The sequence below is a fragment of the Jaculus jaculus genome, chromosome 18 (genome assembly GCF_020740685.1).
Source record: "Jaculus jaculus isolate mJacJac1 chromosome 18, mJacJac1.mat.Y.cur, whole genome shotgun sequence".
Classification (NCBI taxonomy): Eukaryota; Metazoa; Chordata; class Mammalia; order Rodentia; family Dipodidae; genus Jaculus; species Jaculus jaculus.
This window is the reverse complement of record NC_059119.1, coordinates 58,080,622-58,098,751: the sequence shown is the minus strand read 5'-3', so window position 1 is coordinate 58,098,751 and position 18,130 is coordinate 58,080,622. Positions and strand designations below refer to the sequence as shown.

Here is an 18,130-nt window from a genome sequence, read left to right as displayed (position 1 = left end):
ACTTGGGGGGGTTCGTGGCATTTCTTTGTGTCAGCCTGCACACTGTGCATCTGTGCTGTGCCAGGCAGCTGCTCCGGTCACACCGCGTGGGAGTTGGGAACTGTCAAGCTGAGGGAGAAAGATCAGCTCACCAAGCCCTTGAGGAAATCTCCGATCTGTCAAGTGAACTGTGATTCTGGGTAGAAGCAGATAGACGTTTTACTGAATTAAGTTCCATTCTTTAGTAATGACTGTCTCACTGTACTGAAAATGTTTCACAAATTACAATTACAGAGTGGAAGAAAATGAATCTTTGCCTGCTATTAATTATAATAAAATATTGCTTTCCTGCACTCAATTTTAATATAATCACCCTGTTCCCTCTGGCTTTTTGTTTGGTTTTGGTTTTGGTTTTCGAGGTACAGTCTCACTCCAGCCCAGGCTGACCTGGAATTCACTATGGAGTCTCAGGGTGGCCTTGAACTCACGGTGATCCTCCTACCTCTGCCTCCCAAGTGCTGGGATTAGAGGCGTGCGCCACCACACCTGGCTCCTCTGGTTTGGTTTTAGGTTGTGTTTCTAAGTTCTGTTTGTTCTAAGAGGTAGTTGACTGCCTTGCACGGTACACTTTGCATTACTTAGTCATGTTCAATTTTTATCATTAGTCACACTATGATTGTGCATGTTATAAATGGAAAAATTAGTGTTAAAAGATATATATTAAAAATATAAAGCCGGGCATGGTGGTGCACACCTTTAATCCCAGCACTTGGGAGGCAGAGGTAGGAGGATTGCCATGAGTTCGAGGCCACCCCCCTGAGACTACATAATGAATTCCAGGTCAGCCTGAGCTAGAGTGAGACCCTACCTAAAAAAAAAAAAAAAAAAAAAGAATATTCTTCAACTCCAACCCTTAATCCCATCCTCACCGTAAGAAAGGAGGTACTGGGACTTCTTCCCCTCAAAATCTAGGCAGATGCCCTCAAGACACCCAACACTCCTCCTCTGCCAGGTTGGCAACTGTGATCACCTCACCTCAGACCATTCCTGGACCAGTAGACAGCTAGATGCTTTCAGGGTGGTGTGGTCTGAATATGAGGTGTCCCTCACACGTTCATGTGTTTGAATACTTGGACATGAGCTGGTGGGTCTATTTTGGGGTTGTGTATATATATATACATATATATGTATATGTATGTATATATATATGTGTGTGTGTATATATGTGCATATATATGTGTGTGTGTGTGTATATGTATATGTATATCTGCCAGAGGCTCCAAACAGCATCCGTGTCTTCAATTGGCACCTCAAGTACCATTGCATCTGCTGGGTCGTATGACCCAAGTGGCACAGCAGCCTGGGCCTCCTGAAGAGTCTACTCCCGTTCCCTAAGCTGTCTGGTGCCAAGGGAGGAACATCCCGACTTGGGCAGGGGTAGTTTAAAGGCTCAGGAACCCAGTCCCCTGTTCCACCTTCAACCTCACCTCTAGAAACCTGCTTAGCCTTAAGTGTGCTTATTGCTCTAGAGGCAAAGATGGCTGGGCACTGAGGAGGCATCTGTATCGTCTCTCTTGGAGTCTCCTCCAGGGAAGAACATTGTCATCCCATAGGAAAGGCAGGATCCGGTCCCTCAGTTCTTTATTCCAAATGGCCAAGACTCAACACGTCCCCACCTCCTGGTCATGGAGGTTGCCTTTACACGAGAACACAAAAGACCCCAGGATGTCCAGCGTGAAGAAGTGAGCTAGTGCTTCTCTCTAGTAGGACTGTCTTCCTTTTGAACAAAGACTTTCTGTTTTTAAATTTAAATTTTAATTTTAATTTATTTATTTGAGAGCAACAGACAGAGAGAGACAGAGAAAGAGAGGGAGAGAATGGGCGTACCAGGGCCTCCAGCCACTGCAAACAAACTCCAGACATGTGTGCCCCTTGTGCATCTGGCTAACATGGGTCCTGGGGAATTGAGCCTTGAACCAAGGTCCTTAGGCTTCATAGGCAAGTGCTTAACCACTCAGCCATCTCTCCAGCCCATTGAACAAAGACTTTCTTTAAGAACAAAAATCAAAGCCAGGGCTGGAGAGATGGCTGAGCGGTTAAGGCGTTTGTGTGCGAAGCCTAAGGACCCAGGTTCAATTCCCCAGGTCCCATGTAAGCCAGATGCAGAAGGTGGCACATGCACGTGGAGTTCGTTTGCAGTGGCTGGAGGCCCTGGCGTGCCCATTCTCTTTCTCTCTCTCATAAATAAATAAAATAAAAATAAATCTTTTTTAAAAAAAGCAAAGCTAACTAGCGAATCCTGGGAGGCGAACTAAGTGGGAACTCGGTCGTCAATGACGAGAGTCAAGGCAGGTCCTTCTGACTGAAAAGGACAGCACGGGCTAGAGAGATGGCTTAGTGTTTAAGGGTGCTTAAGGCGTTCCCCTGCAAAGGCTGATGACTAGAGTTTGATGCCCCCCAGGACCCACATAAAGCCACATGCACAAGGTGGCGCATGCACCTGGAGTTCCTTTGCAGTGGCTGGAACCCCTGGTGTGCCCATTCTCTCTGTCTCTATTCTCTCTATCTCGCTGCTTGCAAATGAATAAATAAAAAATATTTTTTTTTAAAAGTCAGAACCCAGTCTTCTGCTTTCAGCTCCATGTGAGTAGCTTTATCAGTGGCTGCAGACTTGCTCTTTAGTTCTAAAAGGCAAAGAAACCCCCACAATGCCACACGCCACACACTCTCCATTTTCATAATTGCATAAGGCAGAATCGGTATGTCACATGAGTGTGGTATGTATCTCTTGAAAAAAAATGAGTTAGGGGCTGGAAGGATGGCTTAGCGGTTAAGGTGCTTGCCTGTGAAACCAAAGGACCCAGCTTTGATTCCCTAGGACCCTTGTAAGCCAGATGCACAAGGTTGTTGAGTTCATTTACAGCAGCTGGAGGCCCTGGTGCACTCATTCTCTCTTTCTCTTTCTCCTTCTCTTTCTCTCCCTCTTTCTCTCTTTCAAAGAAATAAATTCAAATAAAATAAAGGAGCCGGGCGTGGTGGCGCACGCCTTTAATCCCAGCACTCGGGAGGCAGAGGTAGAAGGATTGCCATAAATTCAAGGCCACCCTGAGATGACAGAGTTAATTCCAGGTCAGCCTGGACCAGAGTGAGACCCTACCTTGAAAAACCAAAAAAATAAAATAAAATAAAGAAGTCAGTCAAATAGACATTAAAGAGATTTTGTTTGTTTGTTTGTTGTTTCAAGGTAGGGTCTCACTCTATCTGAGGCTGTACTGGACTTCACTATGTAGTCTCAGGGTAACCTTGAACTCTCAGAGATCCTCCTACCTCTGCCTCCTGAGTGCTGGGATTAAAGGTGTGCACCACCACGCCCAGCCTTGCTAAGAGCTTTAATAGTCAGTAGGTGAAGTTTATTCAGGTCATATCATCAAGGCACCAATGTTCAACACACTCCTCATAACTAGGTCGGGTAGGTTCACAAGCCTAGAATGTACTGTCATAAACAGTTTACAGAAGCTAAAACAGGCTTACGTGACATCTAAGGTCATGCATAGAGAGCTGCAGAGCTTAGTAGCTGAACCCAGGCTGCCCAGTGCCAGATGGCATCTGTCTTCCTTTATCCTGAGCTTTAGACTATTCCAAGATTCTTGAGGAATTTGTAGTAACGTATTTGTGAGTAGCCATTTCAGGTAATGCCAAACAGCATTCTAATCCTAGTTTCCAACCCTGCTCCAAAGCTGCCTCCTGATGCAACATGACTACAAAGAGGCTTTTGAAAAAGATCCCTGCGATACTTCTCTGGGCTGGAATTGGAGAATAAAACTGCACACCGGGCTGTTATGTCCCACAGGCCTATTGAGTGAGTCAAAGGATCTGAAGTCTAAACCCTCAGAGGTTCCGTTTGAACCGAAGGCTGCACAGCCAACGCCAGTTGCTGACTCACAGGCCCAAATATTTCTTGTTCTTTCCCTCCAGGCATGAGAGAATTGACGACCTGGCTCTTATGTTTGCCCCGGATTATGCAATTACTTCCAACCAACGCATGTTGTTTGTGGCAGAGTAATTACCTGCCAGCGCAGAGACCCTGCAGACCAGCGCACCTCAGGACAGGTGAAAGTAGAAACAAAGCCCCCTGGGAGGTGAGGACTGCCGCCTCAGTGGAAGGCGCAGCTGTATTGGCCCACTTTCTGTTGTCAGTGACACAGAACCACAGGCCAGGTAAGTGACCCAGAAGAGAGGTTTGGACCATAAAAGGGGAGGAAGCGAGCCCAGAGGAAGAATGAGAAGAGGAGAGTGAAGGAAAGGATTTCCCACTCTTCGGTTAAGCCAAGGAGAAGGCCATTTGGTGAGGAAAGGAGACCAGCAACAGGGGATGGGGGCAGAGGGAAGGGAAATGCTGGTGGAGGGAGAAATTGATAAGAGCAACGTACAATGACGGACATGCATGAAAATACCACGCTGAGGGCTGGAGAGATTGCTTAGTGGTTAGGGTGCTTGCCTGCAAAGCCAAAGGACCCAGGCTTGATTCCTCAGGACCCACACGAAGCCAGAAGCACAAAGAGTTCGTTTGTAGTGGCTAGAAGCCCAAGTGCATCCATTCTCTCTGCCTCTCTCTCTCTTTAAATGAATAAAATAAAAAATAAAACATTAAAAAAAAAAAGAAAATACGGGCTGGAGAGATGGCTTAGCGGTTAAGCACTTGCCTGTGAAGCCTAAGGACCCCGGTTCGAGGCTCACTTCCCCAGGACCCACGTTAGCCAGATGCTCTAGGGGGCGCACGCGTCTGGAGTTCATTTGCAGTGGCTGGAAGCCCTGGTGCGCCCATTCTCTCTCTCTCTCTCTCTCTCTGTCACTCTCAAATAAATAAATAAAAATGAGCATTAAAAAATTAAAAAAAAAGAAAATACCATACTGGAACTCATTACTACGTTAACTTTAAAAAATAAATAAATCCATGTGTAGTGGAATATATCTTTAATCCCATCACTTGGGAGGCTGAGGTAGGAAGCTAGCTGTGAGTTCCAGGCCAATCTGGGCTACAGAGTGAGTTCCAAGTAAGCCTGAGCTAGAATGAAACCCTACCTTAAAAAAATTAAGAAAAAAAATGGGCTGGAGAGATAGCCTAGCAGTTAAGGTGTTTGCCTGTGAAGCCTAAGGACCCAGGTTTAATTACCTAATACCCACATAAAACCAGATACACAAGGTTGTGCATGCATCTGGAGTTCATTTGCAGTGGCTAGCGGTCCTGGTGCCCCAATTTTCTCTCTATCTGCCTCTTTCTCTCTCATAAATAAATAAATATTTTAAAAATTAATAAAAATGGGGCTGGGGAAATGGCTTAGCAGTTAAGGCGCTTGCTTGTGAAGCCTAGGGACCCAGGTTCAATTCCCCAGGACCCATGTAAGCCACATGCACAAGGTGGTGCATGCATCTGGAGTTCGTTTGCAGTGGCTAGAGGTCCTGGCCTGCCTATTCTCTCTCTCTCTCTCTCATAAATAAATAAATAAGTGTGGAAGTTTATTTTAAAAAAACTAATAAAAATTAAAGAAGAAGACACAAAATGGCCTGGATATCCATGACCTCACAGCACCTGACATTACCTACACAAGACCATCATAATAGGAGGAAAAGATCCTGACATCAAAATAAAAGAGAGACTGATTGAGAGGAGGAGGGGCTATGATGGAGAGTGGAGTTTCAAAGGGGAAAGTGGAGGTAGGGAGAGAATTACCATGGGATGTTGTTTACAATTATGGAAGTTGTCAATAAAAAATAAATTAATTTTAAAAAATGAAAGGAGGGTTCATTTAGCTCATAGTTGTGGCCCAAAGACAAGGGGCCACCTCTACTGATGACCTTCTTGTGGGTAGAGTCCTAAGGTGGCCCAGGTTCACATCACAGCGAGGGAGACCGTGGTTTTGTCTCTCCTCCCTTCTCCGAGTAACATGGGTAAACTGACTTTGCACTCTCTGAAGACCTCACAGGAGGATTAGATTTCAACACGCGTTTTCAGAAGGGATAATCCAGAGGAATGCATGTTGATTTTAAGCCTCCTGGTACTCAGTGGGGACCCAGGCCACACAACACTTATCTAGAGTCGAAACCACTTCCTGGGCTCCCACTAGCCGCCCCCAGCCGTTAACTTCAGAACAGGAGCTGGGGAGGGGGCAGTTTAACTTAATTCTCGTAGCATGCCAAGAAACAAATATTTTGGCAGAACGGGATAAGGAGCGTCAGAAGCTACGGAGGAACCTATCCATTTTCCTACATGGCATATAGGAGGAGGTATCTGGGACTCATTAACTTGTTAGATCTACATTACAGCAAATAAGTGAACAAAGGAGTCAGAACTGAGAAAAGCCAGAGCATGTTTAAAAACCCTCTCTTTTCTTAAAGTCCTACTTCACGAAATCCATAAGCAATTATTCAGTTGAGTTTATTATATTTCCTGAAGGCCCTGAAAGGAAAACACTCCAAGAAGAGGTAACGCTCACTCTCCAGCAATATGCTATGCGCCGTATTACCAATTCCTGGGAACGAAAGGGAGACATGTCAGATGATGAGGTACGTATAGTCATTTGAATGAGATATTACCCATAAACTCATGCGTTTTGTTTTAAAAGTATTTTTTATTTACTTATTTTCAAGGAGTGAGGATGAGAACGGACACACCAAGACCTAGTACCTCTGCAAATAAACACATGTGCCACTTTGCGTATTTGGCTTTATGTGGGTACTAACTAGGGAATCAAACCAAGGCCATAAGGGTTTGCAAGCAAGTGCCTTAAGCTGTTGAGCCATCTTTCCAGCCCCAAAACTCATGTGTTTTAAATGCTGGGTCCCCAGATGATGGCGGTTTGGGAGGTGAGGGTCTTGATGGAGGAGGTTTGACTCTGGGCGCATGCTCAGGGGTATTATAGCCAGCTTCCTCTTGCCAAGAACTCATCTCACCTTCTTGCTAGTTGGCACCTTCTGTGGTGAGACGAGACGTCCAGTCTCTGCTCATGCTCTGCTTTGCCCTGCAGTCATGAAGCTTTCCCTCAAGACTGTAAGACAAACAAACTCTTTCCCCTCATCTGCTGATTTTGACTGGGTGTTTTGTCCCCAGCAACACGAAGGTAACTACAACAGAAAATTGGTGCCAGGGGAGTGAGGTTCCTATTGCTAGAAACATGGCTAAGAAATTTTTGATCTTTCAGAACTGATCTGTGGGAGGGGTGTAGGAGGATTTGAAATCTTGGACTGAGAGATACCTTGAAGTGCTATCAGCAGAGTCTCGTGAACCATTCTGGTAAAGGCTGAAAGACCGAAATTCAGAAGGAACTGTGGACTGTGAGGCTTGGCTTATGAGGTAAAAGAGAGCTTTGTCTGGACTAGGCTAGAGGCAGTTTGTGTGAGAGACCAGCTGTGTTCTGAGAACTTGAACAGGGTTGGCTTTAGAAGAAATGGATGAGTGTGAGCAGGATTTGGCACAGAAGGAATTGAAAGTTTGGGGGCTGGGGAGATGGCTTAGCAGTTAAGATATTTGCTTGCAAAGCCAAAGGACTTTGGTTTGATTCCCCAGGACTCACTTAAGCCAGATGCACAAGGTGGCGCACGCACCTGGAGTTCATTTACAGTGGCTGGAGGCCCTGGCACGTTGATTGTCTCTCTGCTTCTCTCTGTGTGTCTCTCTCAAATAAATAAATAAAAATAAAGTTTAGAAATGAAAGTTTGGGACCAGAGACTGCATCCTGGTTCAGGTGTAATTGTTTGGGACATCATCACCCTTGAGACTGAGCCAGCTGTTTTGGATTGGGCCTAAAGGCAGAGTGCTAAAGTTTCCCTGTCTTCAAAGAGGGCTTTTTTGGGCTGGAGAGATGGCTTAGTGGTTAAGCGCTTGCCTGTGAAGCTTAAGGACCCCGGTTTGAGGCTCGATTCCCCAGGTCCCACGTTAGCCAGATGCACAAGGGGGCGCACGCGTCTGGAGTTCGTTTGCAGAGGCTGGAGGCCCTGGTGTGCCCATTCTCTCTTTCGCTCTTGCTCTCTCTTTGCCTCTTTCTCTTTCTGTCTATAGCTCTCAAATAAATAAAAAAATAAAATAAAATAACATTTAAAAAAAAGATGGCTTTATACCCTTGCCTGACTAATGGGCATATAACAAATGCAGAGAAGAAAGGGCCGTGGGATTCGCAGGGCCGTATTGTGAGGATGGACCCTGGGCTCTGTGAGGCAGGGCTGTTGAAACTTGTGTGGGGGTCTTGGGCAGCCATGCATAGAACCATGGTTTGCAGTGGACGCCCCAGGACTTTCGAGATGCCAAGATTACCGAATGGCTTCCAAGGGGAACCTCGAGCCTGGGATAGAATTTTCTTCTGGGCTGTGAGCGGCCCAGCTGGAGGGGGAGAACTACTCAAGAGCAAGCCTTCCTGAGCGTTCTGTTGACAGTCCCGGATGTCAGACATGGAGCTGCAGGGAGTGACACTTGTCCTGCTTGTTTTAGGCCTCGCTCCGGCTCTATCTTTCCTTGCCGTGCCCCCTTTGTCAGTAGGGATGTTTACTCTGTGCCACTTACGTGCATTTAACCCGTATTTTGATCTTACAGGCTTACAGTTAAGAGACTGTTTCAGATGAGACTTTGGGCTTCTTTTAAACAAAATTTTTGATATTTCATATTTACTTATTTATTTGACAGAGAAAGAGGGAGGGGGGGAGAAAATGGGCGCGCCAGGGCCTCCAGCCACTGCAAACGAACTCCAGATGCGTGCGCCCCCTTGTGCATCTGACTTATGTGGGTCCTGAGGAATCGCACCGAGGTCCTTTCCCTTTGCCGGCAAGTGCCTTAACCACTAAGCCATCTCTCTAGCCCAGACTTTGGACTTTTAAAGAGGGTTAGAAATGGTAAGGATTATGGGGATTTTAAAATTTGGGCTGATGCTTTTTTTTTCATCATAATATGGTGGCGAGTCTATGAGAATGTGGTAGCTTGAATCAGATATCCCCACAGACTCATGTGTTCTAAATGCTTGATCTTCAGCTGGAGGCAATGTGGGGCCTTGCTGGAGGATGTGAGACTCGGGGGGGGGGGGGGGTAAGGCTTAGGAGTACTACAGATTACTCTTTTTTTTCATATTACAAGAGTTCAACTCACTAATCCTGCTGCTTTTGTTGATTGTTGGTTTGACCCCAGATCAGCAGATATTTAGCAAGTGACCCTCTGGACCTGCTTATGTGGGGATTATGTGGATTAGGGTAGTTTAGGTAGGAAGACCCATTTCAACTATGGGTGGCACCATTCAATGGACTGAGGTTCTGGACTGGACAGAAAGGAGAAAAGACGCTGCATACAAACATTCATCACTCTGCTTCTCACCATGTGCTTACTGCAGCGAGCGGCTTCCAGCTCCTGCCCCCATGCCTTCCACACTGTGATTAACTGTAGCCTTGAACGTCAGTGCAAAATAAACCTTCCCTACCTTAAGTTGCTTCTTTTCAGGTATTTAGTCATAACAATGAGCAGGTGACTAATATGGTAATTAAAAAAGAGGGGACATAAAATGCTTTGTATTAATAAACAAACTGTAAATAATGTTCATTTAAAATCCTTTCATTGGGCTGGAGAGATGGCTTAGCAGTTAAACTCTTACCTGTGAAGCCTAAGGACCCCGGTTTGAGGCTCGATTCCCCAGGACCCACGTTAGCCAGATGCACAGGGGGCGCACGCGTCTGGAGTTCGTTTGCAGTGGCTGGAGGCCCTGGCACACCCATTCTCTCTATCTGCCTCTTTCTCTCTCTGTCTGTTGCTCTCAAATAAATATATATATATATATATATATATATATATATATATATATACATATATATATATATATTGTCCGTTCATTGTCTGTGTAGCTGGCAGGAGATAGGCCCCAGGATTTGGCCTGCCCATCTGGCCCACTCAGGAGTCCTGTAGCCAGTGTGAACTGCAGAAGGCAGGACCCAGTGCTAAATGCAAACAGCCTGGGTAGCGTCTCACTGTGACCTGCAGGAGGGCCTCAGAAACCGAACCAAAACAAAACAAAAATACCAACTAGTACTGGAAAGAGGGTGGACTTAAATCTGAATTATGTGAAAAACAGTAGCAACAACAACAGCAGCAACAAGAGAAGCCCAAAGATCACAGGAGAGCAGCATGCCAGGGCCAATTCCCGGACCCTGACTCCCCTACAGCGGAAGCCCAAGCCACCCAGACAGAGGAAGGCCGAGAAGGAATTCAGAACCCTGCTCTGAAAAGGGCCAGTGACGCGCTCCAGAAGTCCTGGGCGGGCAGGTGAATGAAGTCCCTTTACAATACTGCTACAGACACTTTCTAAAGTGAATGAAAATGGCAAACAAATAGTAGAAAAAAAGTCCAAAACACGGGGAATCGATTCAGTGAGGAAACTGATCACTGAAAGAGAACCCAGCAGAGGTTCTGGGAATGGACGAAACCACCATTCTCCAAGCCATCCACCAGCAGGGAGCGTCACCAGCAGACAGACGAGGTAGAAAGACCGACTCCCAGAGACCGGTGACAAAGTCAAGACAGTAATTCACACGGACACACACAAAGGAAGAATGAAAATCGAGGAACTACAGCCACCTTCCACTTGAGACCGCACGCCTGAAACAAACACTGTCTTCCCATAAGCTACTTCCCGTTGGGTGTTCTGTCCAAGCAACGAGAAGCTAATTGCTACATAAAACTGTCCCCCCCCAAGTTAATTATCACAGATGTTTCATCATAGTGACTAACACATCTGATTAGTCCAATAACAATAATAGCTTCACTTCCCTGAAGCAAGAAAGGAAGAGACATTCTGTCCCAAGGTCCAGAGTCCCACAAAGTAAAAAAGTTACAATCATGAACTGTTTGAACCAAAGTTATTTTCTTTTTGTGAGTGTGTGTGGGGGGCGGGGGGTGCATGCGTATATGCCCTGGCAGCTCCCCCATGCGCTTGCCGGTGGCGGGGATCCCTTGCCGGTGGCGGCTGGGGAAGAGCTCGGGGTACCCCTCTCTTCTGCCCCTTCTTAGCTCATGTCTGGCTCTCTTTGCTCGTATGTCGCCAGCCTGGGTGATTCCCTGGTCTCTGCTACCCTCTGTGGGACTGGGGTTACAGTTGCACTTGGACGTGCCCAGCTATTTCTCGTGGGCTCTGGAGATTCAAACCCCGACGCCCTCAGGCCCCCTCGGGCCCTCATGCTTTTGAGCATAAGTGCCTTGGCCACCAAGCCATCCGCGCCGCCTCGCAGCTGTGACCTTTCACATGGCCTCCAAGAAGCCCCGAGCAGACACGCACAGCTGAAGGAGGCAGAGCCGAAGATTCAGGGGAACTGACGAGAGATCATGAGAAAAGGTGAAAGAGAAAAAGGGAGGTCACCAGCAGGGGTGTTGCACGTAATTTTTTCTTTCTTTCTTTTCTTTTCTTTTTTTTTTTTTGGTTTTTTGAGGTAGGGTCTCACTCTAGCCCAGGCTGACCTGGAATGCACTAAGGAGTCTCAGGGTGGCCTCGAACTCACAGCAATCCTCCTACCTCTGCCTCCCGAGTGCTGGGATTAAAGGCGTGCGCCACCACGCCCGGCTTTGTACGTAATTTTTTAAAAAATATCTTTTATTTATTTATTTGAGAGAGGGAGAGAGAGAGAGGGACAGAGGAAGAGAACGGGCATGCCAGGGCCTCCAGCCACTGCAAACGAACTTCAGATGCATGTGCCATCTTGTGCATCTGGCTTATGTGGGTCATGGGGAATTGAACCGGGATCCTTTGACTTTGCAGGCAAACGCCTTAACGTCTAAGCCATCCCTCCAGCCCCGTGATTTGTTTAACCAATTCAATTGATCCTTTGTTGTTGAACACTTGTCTCTAACTCTTCCTTAAGTCTGTTGGCTCTGTGGTAAACCTCCCCCAAACCCGTGTCTCTGTACATGTTCTCAGAACACGTTCCATAAAGGCTGAGTGACGATATGCCATCTGTACTCCAAAAGCAGAGCTTTTCAGAGTGAAAAGCGGGTCCAGTTTTCAACACTCATAGTGGTTAATAGATAACTACGGGCGCGGACGTTCGAGAAAGGACACACACACGGCCACACTGGCCTCCTGAAGAGCTGTCAACAGTTTCCCCTCCCACAACGACACCCAGGCGTGTCGTCCTAAGCCACGGCCACTCCTCTCCCACCCATCCCAAGACCCACCTCCCAAAAGGTAGAAATGCACAGAGGCAAATGTGACGCGAAGATTCTGGAAAGGTAGCAGTGGCTGGCCCACGTCCTGTGATAGACAGGGGATAGATGAGTCACCCCTTAGCCTGGTTGCCAGGGATTTGACTGTCAGTGAGTTTGCTGTGGCTTCTGACCCAGATACATCCAACTGGATTAGCCTCCAGGCAGCAGTCACTGAACTTCCTCCGGTACACAGAGTCCCAGGCACATGCCCGTCTGGAACATTCCAAAGGGCATTTCCCTCGGCTCAAGCAGGGGCACACTGTCATAAGGTAGCTGTTAGAACAAGCCTCCCTAAGACAAGGGATAGCCCTCCCACTAGAGCCAAGGGCAAGGGATTACAGGTGCTATCAGTTTAAATTGTCCAATACAGGGCTGGAGGGATGTCTTAGTGGTTAAGGCGCTTGCCTGCAAAGCCAAAGGACCCAGGTTCAATTCCCCCAGGACCCACATTAGCCAGATGCACAAGGGGGCGCACGCGTCTGGAGTTTGTCTGCAATGGCTGGAGGCCCTGGCAGCCCATTTTCTCTCTGTGTGTCTAATAAATAAATAAAAAATAAATAAATTGCCCAATACAGAAAATTACAAGGAGCAAGTTGCACTTTCTCTTCAGATGTCTTCCTCTTTGTGTGTGTGTGTGTGTGTGTGTGTGTGCACGCACGCATGCATGTTCATACGTGTGTGTACAGGTGCGCGTGTGAAGGTGCAAGGCTAACCTGTCAGTCCTCCCTTTCCCCTTGTTTGATGCATGGTCTCATGTTGTTCGCCATTGCCTTGCCAGGCTAGCTGCCCTCCAAGCTTCTAGGAGGTTCTTCTGTCTCTGTCTCCCATCTTGACGGGGATGTTCTGGGATTGTGGACACACTGCCGCGTCCAGTTTTCAATGGCTCCGGAGGTCCACGCCAGCACTTTATGTACCGAGCACCATCTCGCCAACCCCGAATGACTTCCTCACCCACGGACCCTCTGCAGCCCCTCTCCCATCAAGAACGTTCCAGAAATGGGGCAGGAATCGAAATCTAGATCCACAGTGGCGATGTCTCCTAGCATCCACCTGGAGAGGAGTGCGCTATTGCACTTGCGCTTCCTGTATTTTTATTTTCTTATTGAGTTATGTTTTAGCTCGGTGGCAGCTGCTTGAGTCTGGCTGGCAAGGTTATAAATCGCTGTCTGGAAAAAGGCAGATGCTCCATGCACGTGCTGCCTTGCTACGGGTGGGTTTCTCAGGGCCCTAGTAACGGGCATCGCGAATGCAGACCCTGCTTGGATACCAGCCCTCGGATTTTTCTCTTTATTTTTTATTTATTATTTATTAATTTATTTATTTTGCTGTTGGCGTTTCTGACCTCCTAAATCAAGTAACTGCTGAGACCCAACCTATCTCCTCATTCACCCAGAGGCCACTCAGGAAATGCTTGGCTCATAATTGTTGACTCATATGCCAGGCAGGCCCGGATAGCAATCTAGTTTGGCACAATTCCACATGCGGGCCGTTGGTTGCTCCACCTGTGGAAAATACAAGCTGTCAGTAATGAGGTGCAGCTCAGCCTGCCTCCCTGCCCCAAGCCATGCTCTGGGTAATGTTCAGTGTACACACCTAGAAATTCTAGTTTGTTTGTTAACTGGGAAAAGAAAACGAGGAAAGATCAGAGCAGGCTGCCAGGAACAAGAACTATTTCTCTACGTGGAATTAAACTTCGAAAGATTTGCATTAAAGAAAAAAAATCAGGGAGGCTGGAGAGATGGTTTAGTGGCCAAAGTGCTTGCCTGTAAACCTAAAGGACCAACGTTTGGTTCCCTAGGACCCATGTAAATCAGATGCACAAGGCGGTGCATGCATCTGGAGTTTGTTTGCAGCAGTTGAAGGCCCTGGTGTGCCCATTCTCTCTGTTTCTCTCCCTCTCTCTCTCTCTCTCAATTTCTCTCTCTCTCTCTCCCTCTCTGCCTTATTCTCTCACTCAAACAGACTAATAAAAATAAAATATTTTTTTTTAATTCAGGGAAGAGGAGATGGCACAGTGGTTAAAGGCACTTGCTTGCAAAGCCTGCTGGTCAGGGTTCAATTATCCAGTACCCACATAAAGCCAGATGCTTAACATGGTACATGTATCTGGAGTTTGTTTTGCAGCAGCAAGAGGTCCTGGAGTGTCAGCTCTCTCTCCTTCTCTCTCTCTTTCTCCACACCCTCCCACACAAATAAATAAAAATATCAGAACCAGGTGTGGTGATGCATGCCTTTAATCCCTTGGAAGGCAGAGATAAGAGGATTGCTGTGAGTTTGAGGCCACCCTGAGACTACATAGTGAATTCCAGGTCAGCCTGTGCTAGAGCAAGACCCTACCTTGAAAAAACAAAAGAAATAAACAAACAAACAAAAAATCAGAGTATACCTTCTGTGGTGGTTTGAATTAGGTGCCTCCCACAAACTCATGTTTTCTGAATGCTTGATCCCCAGCTGATGGCAATTTGGGAATTGGAGCTTTGCTGGAGGAGTGCTGTTGGGGATGGGCTTATGGGTGTTACAGTCAGCTCCCAATGGCCAGAGTTCCCACAACTGTCCGGCTGCTGTTGGCCACCCAATGTTGGACAGAAGATGACATCCAGCCTCTGCTCATGCCACGTTTTCCCCTGCCATTGTGGAGTTTCCTCTCAAGTCTGGAAGCCAAAATATACCCTTTCTCCCACCAGCTGCTTTTGGCTAAGTGCTTTGTTCCAGCAAAGCAAAGGGAACCAGAGCAGAAAACCAGTACTGAGAAGTGGGGATATTGTTGCTAGAAACCTCACTGTCTTGATCTTTTGGAACTTATGTGTGGGAGAAATGTGGAAGGATTTGAAACTTGGGTCTAAGAGATGCATTGCAGTGTTGAAGGCAGAGCTTCATGGACTATTCTGGTTAGAGTTGAAAGACCAGAATGCAGTAAGAACTACAGATTGTGAGTTTTGGCCTATGAAGGGAAAGAAACTTTGCTGGGAGTAATCTAGAAGCAGTATGTGCTGGGCGCGGTGGCGCATGCCTTTAATCCTAGCACCTGGGAGGCAGAGGTAAGAGGATCACCCTGAATTTGAGGCCAGCCTTAGACTACATAGTGAATTTCAGGTCAGCCTGGACTAGAGTAAAACCCTACCTCAAAAAAAAAAAAATGCTGGAGGAATGGCTTAGTGCTTAAGGCATTTGCCTGTCTGCAAAGCCAAAGGACCCAGGTTCAATTCCCCAGGACCCACATTAGCCAGATGCACAAGGGGGCACACACGTCTGGAGTTTATTTGCAGTGGCTGGAAGCCCTGGCGTGCCCATTCTCTCTCTCTCTCTCTTTCTTTGTCAAAATAAATAAAAATAAAAAGTATTAAAAAAAATAGAAGCAGTATGTGTGAGCAGCTTACTGCGTCTCCCTGCCTGTGTCCTGAGAACTTGGGCAGGATTGCGTTGTGTAAAAATGTATGGTATGAGCAGGGCTGGAGAGATGGCTTAGTGGTTAAGTGCTTGCCTGTGAAGCCTAAGGACCCCGGTTCAAGGCTCGATTTCCCAGGACCCACGTTAGCTAGATGCACAAGGTGGCACATGCATCTTGAGTTTGTTTGCAGTGGCTAGAGGCCCTGGCACACCCATTCTCTCTCTCTCTCTCTCTGCCTCTTTCTCTCTCTGTCACTCTCAAATAAATAAATAAAAAATTTAAAGGTATTGGTATGAGCAAAAGGATATGGCACAGGAAGAAATGAAAGTTTCAGCCTGCTGATAGCTGCAATTTTTTGAGAGGTTACAACCATTGAGAATGGGCCAGATGGTCTGCACTGGGGTAGCCAAAAGAATGTAGACCTTTCTTTTGAAAGTAAGGGGCCTGAATGCTGAAGGAGTTTTTCTGCTCTTCAAAGTCAGCTTTATTCCCCCCCCCCCGGATTAACAATTTTGGTAGCTCCCCTCACCCCAGTACTATGGAGTATAATAGATGCTGTAAAGAAAGGTCAATGGATTTGCAACATGGTTTTGATTTTAGGAGATGGCCATGAGCAATATGAGACAGGGTTGTTTGAGGTCCTTAGGTGGAGGCCCAAAGGCACATGAGGATGAACCATGGGTTGCAGTAGAGACCCAGTGGATCGGCCAGGATTATGGGATGGCTGCCAACGAGAGCTGCCTACACTGGATGGAGCATGCCTCAGGCTATGAGCAGCCTAGCTGGAGGGCTGGAATTGGAACTCCAGACTTTGTCACTGGCTAGAGACATCAGACCGCGAGCTAGGGAACCTGATGTTTCATTCTGTTTGCTTTAGATCTTGTATTGGTTCAATCTTTCCTTGCTGTACCCAGCGCCGTCTTTTGCAGCGTGAATTTTTATTCTGTGCCATTATGTTTTATTTTTATCTTTATTTTATTTTATTTTTTGGCGTTACAGGCTAACAGTGGGCAGCGCTCTCAGTGGTGGGGCCATATGTAAGGAAACTCTGCAAGGAGATACCCCCTCTTTCCCACCCCACCTCCCCAGCTGCCTGTGCAACCTGCTGGTGAGGGCCTTTACTCGTAGATGCGTCTGTCCTGCCTGGCTACCCTTGGTTGGCATTGGAACCAAGTGTCCTCAGCTTTCCAATGTGGACCGAAGAGCAGCAGCTCTCCAGGAAACCTTCAGGCCTTCAGCGCTGGGCGGGGTTGGCTGAGGCATTAAGCTGTGTGGGCTGAGCAGCTACCGGGCTCCTTGACTCTCAAGCGTAAAAATAGCTATTGTGGGACTCTCATAAGCTGCTCCAGGAAATTCCTCTTTTTACAATACAGTTCATTCTGTCAGTTCTGTGCCTTTAGAGAATCCTGACGAACGCATCCTGGCATCCTGTGGCTCTTCCTTTCTTGCCAGTGCCTCTTCCCCAGTGTCCCCCGAGCCCTGGGAGAGGCGTGTCGCAAGCCTCCTCTCGTGCTGTGCCCTCAGCAATCTCAGTTTCTGCTCTGATGAGCGTTGAGGCTCCTCAGTGTTGATGGCCGTCTGCCTGGAGGAGACTCTCAGGCCAGCCTGGAGCACACCACTGGTACTTAATCCGCCACTCTGTGGCAGTTCCTGGGCCCTGATGAGTGTGACAGAGATGACTTATGCTAGACAGCCAGCTTTTCTTCCTTGCTATTCTGATGGGACTTGGGTCTCCCTACTGACATATATAGATATACATATATATGTGTATATATATATATATGTACATATATACATACATATATATACACATATATATGTATATATATATATATATACACACATATATATATACACATACATGCATACATACATACATACACAAATACATGCATACATACATTCACACATACATGCATACATATACACATACATGCATACATACATGGCATATTTTATTTTCTGGGCAAAAATGGGTCAAAGGGGATAAACATAGACATTTAGGAGAGTTGTCTTTGATGGGAATACCCTCTTCTTTCAGCCAAAGAACAGTGGAAGTGTCCCTCGAGGGCCTGTGATGTTGCAAGCCATAGGCTTCTGACTGGTTCTCAGTACCAGGCATGAGTTCCCGCCCACTGCACAGACCTCATATCCAATTAGAGAGCAGCTAGTAATCTCCACAAGCTACGTGCCGCTATTGTACCAATGGTTACATCTTGCCTGGCTGATTGATTTTTTTTTTTTTTTCTCCCTGAGATAGGGTCTCACTCTAGTTCAGGCTGACCTGGAATTCACTATGGGGTCTCAGGTGGCCTTGAACTCCTACCTCTGCCTCCCGAGTGCTGGGATCACAGGTGTGCGCCACCACGCCAGGCTGATTTTGTAGCTTGTAGGACATGGTGGTTTGATTCGGATGCCCACCCCTCGCACCATAAAATCGTGTGTTTTGGATGCTTGATTCCCAGTTGACGGCAGTTTGGGAAGTGTGCCGTTAGGGGTGGGCTCTGGGGTATCTTAGTCAGCGACTCCTTGCTCACTCA

At 47.0% G+C, this 18,130-nt stretch overlaps 1 pseudogene; it reads left to right on the top strand.

Annotated features, from left to right (window-relative positions):
- The window catches only part of LOC101607254, an 89,719-nt pseudogene that overhangs the window by 4,143 nt on the left and 67,446 nt on the right, over positions 1–18,130 (top strand).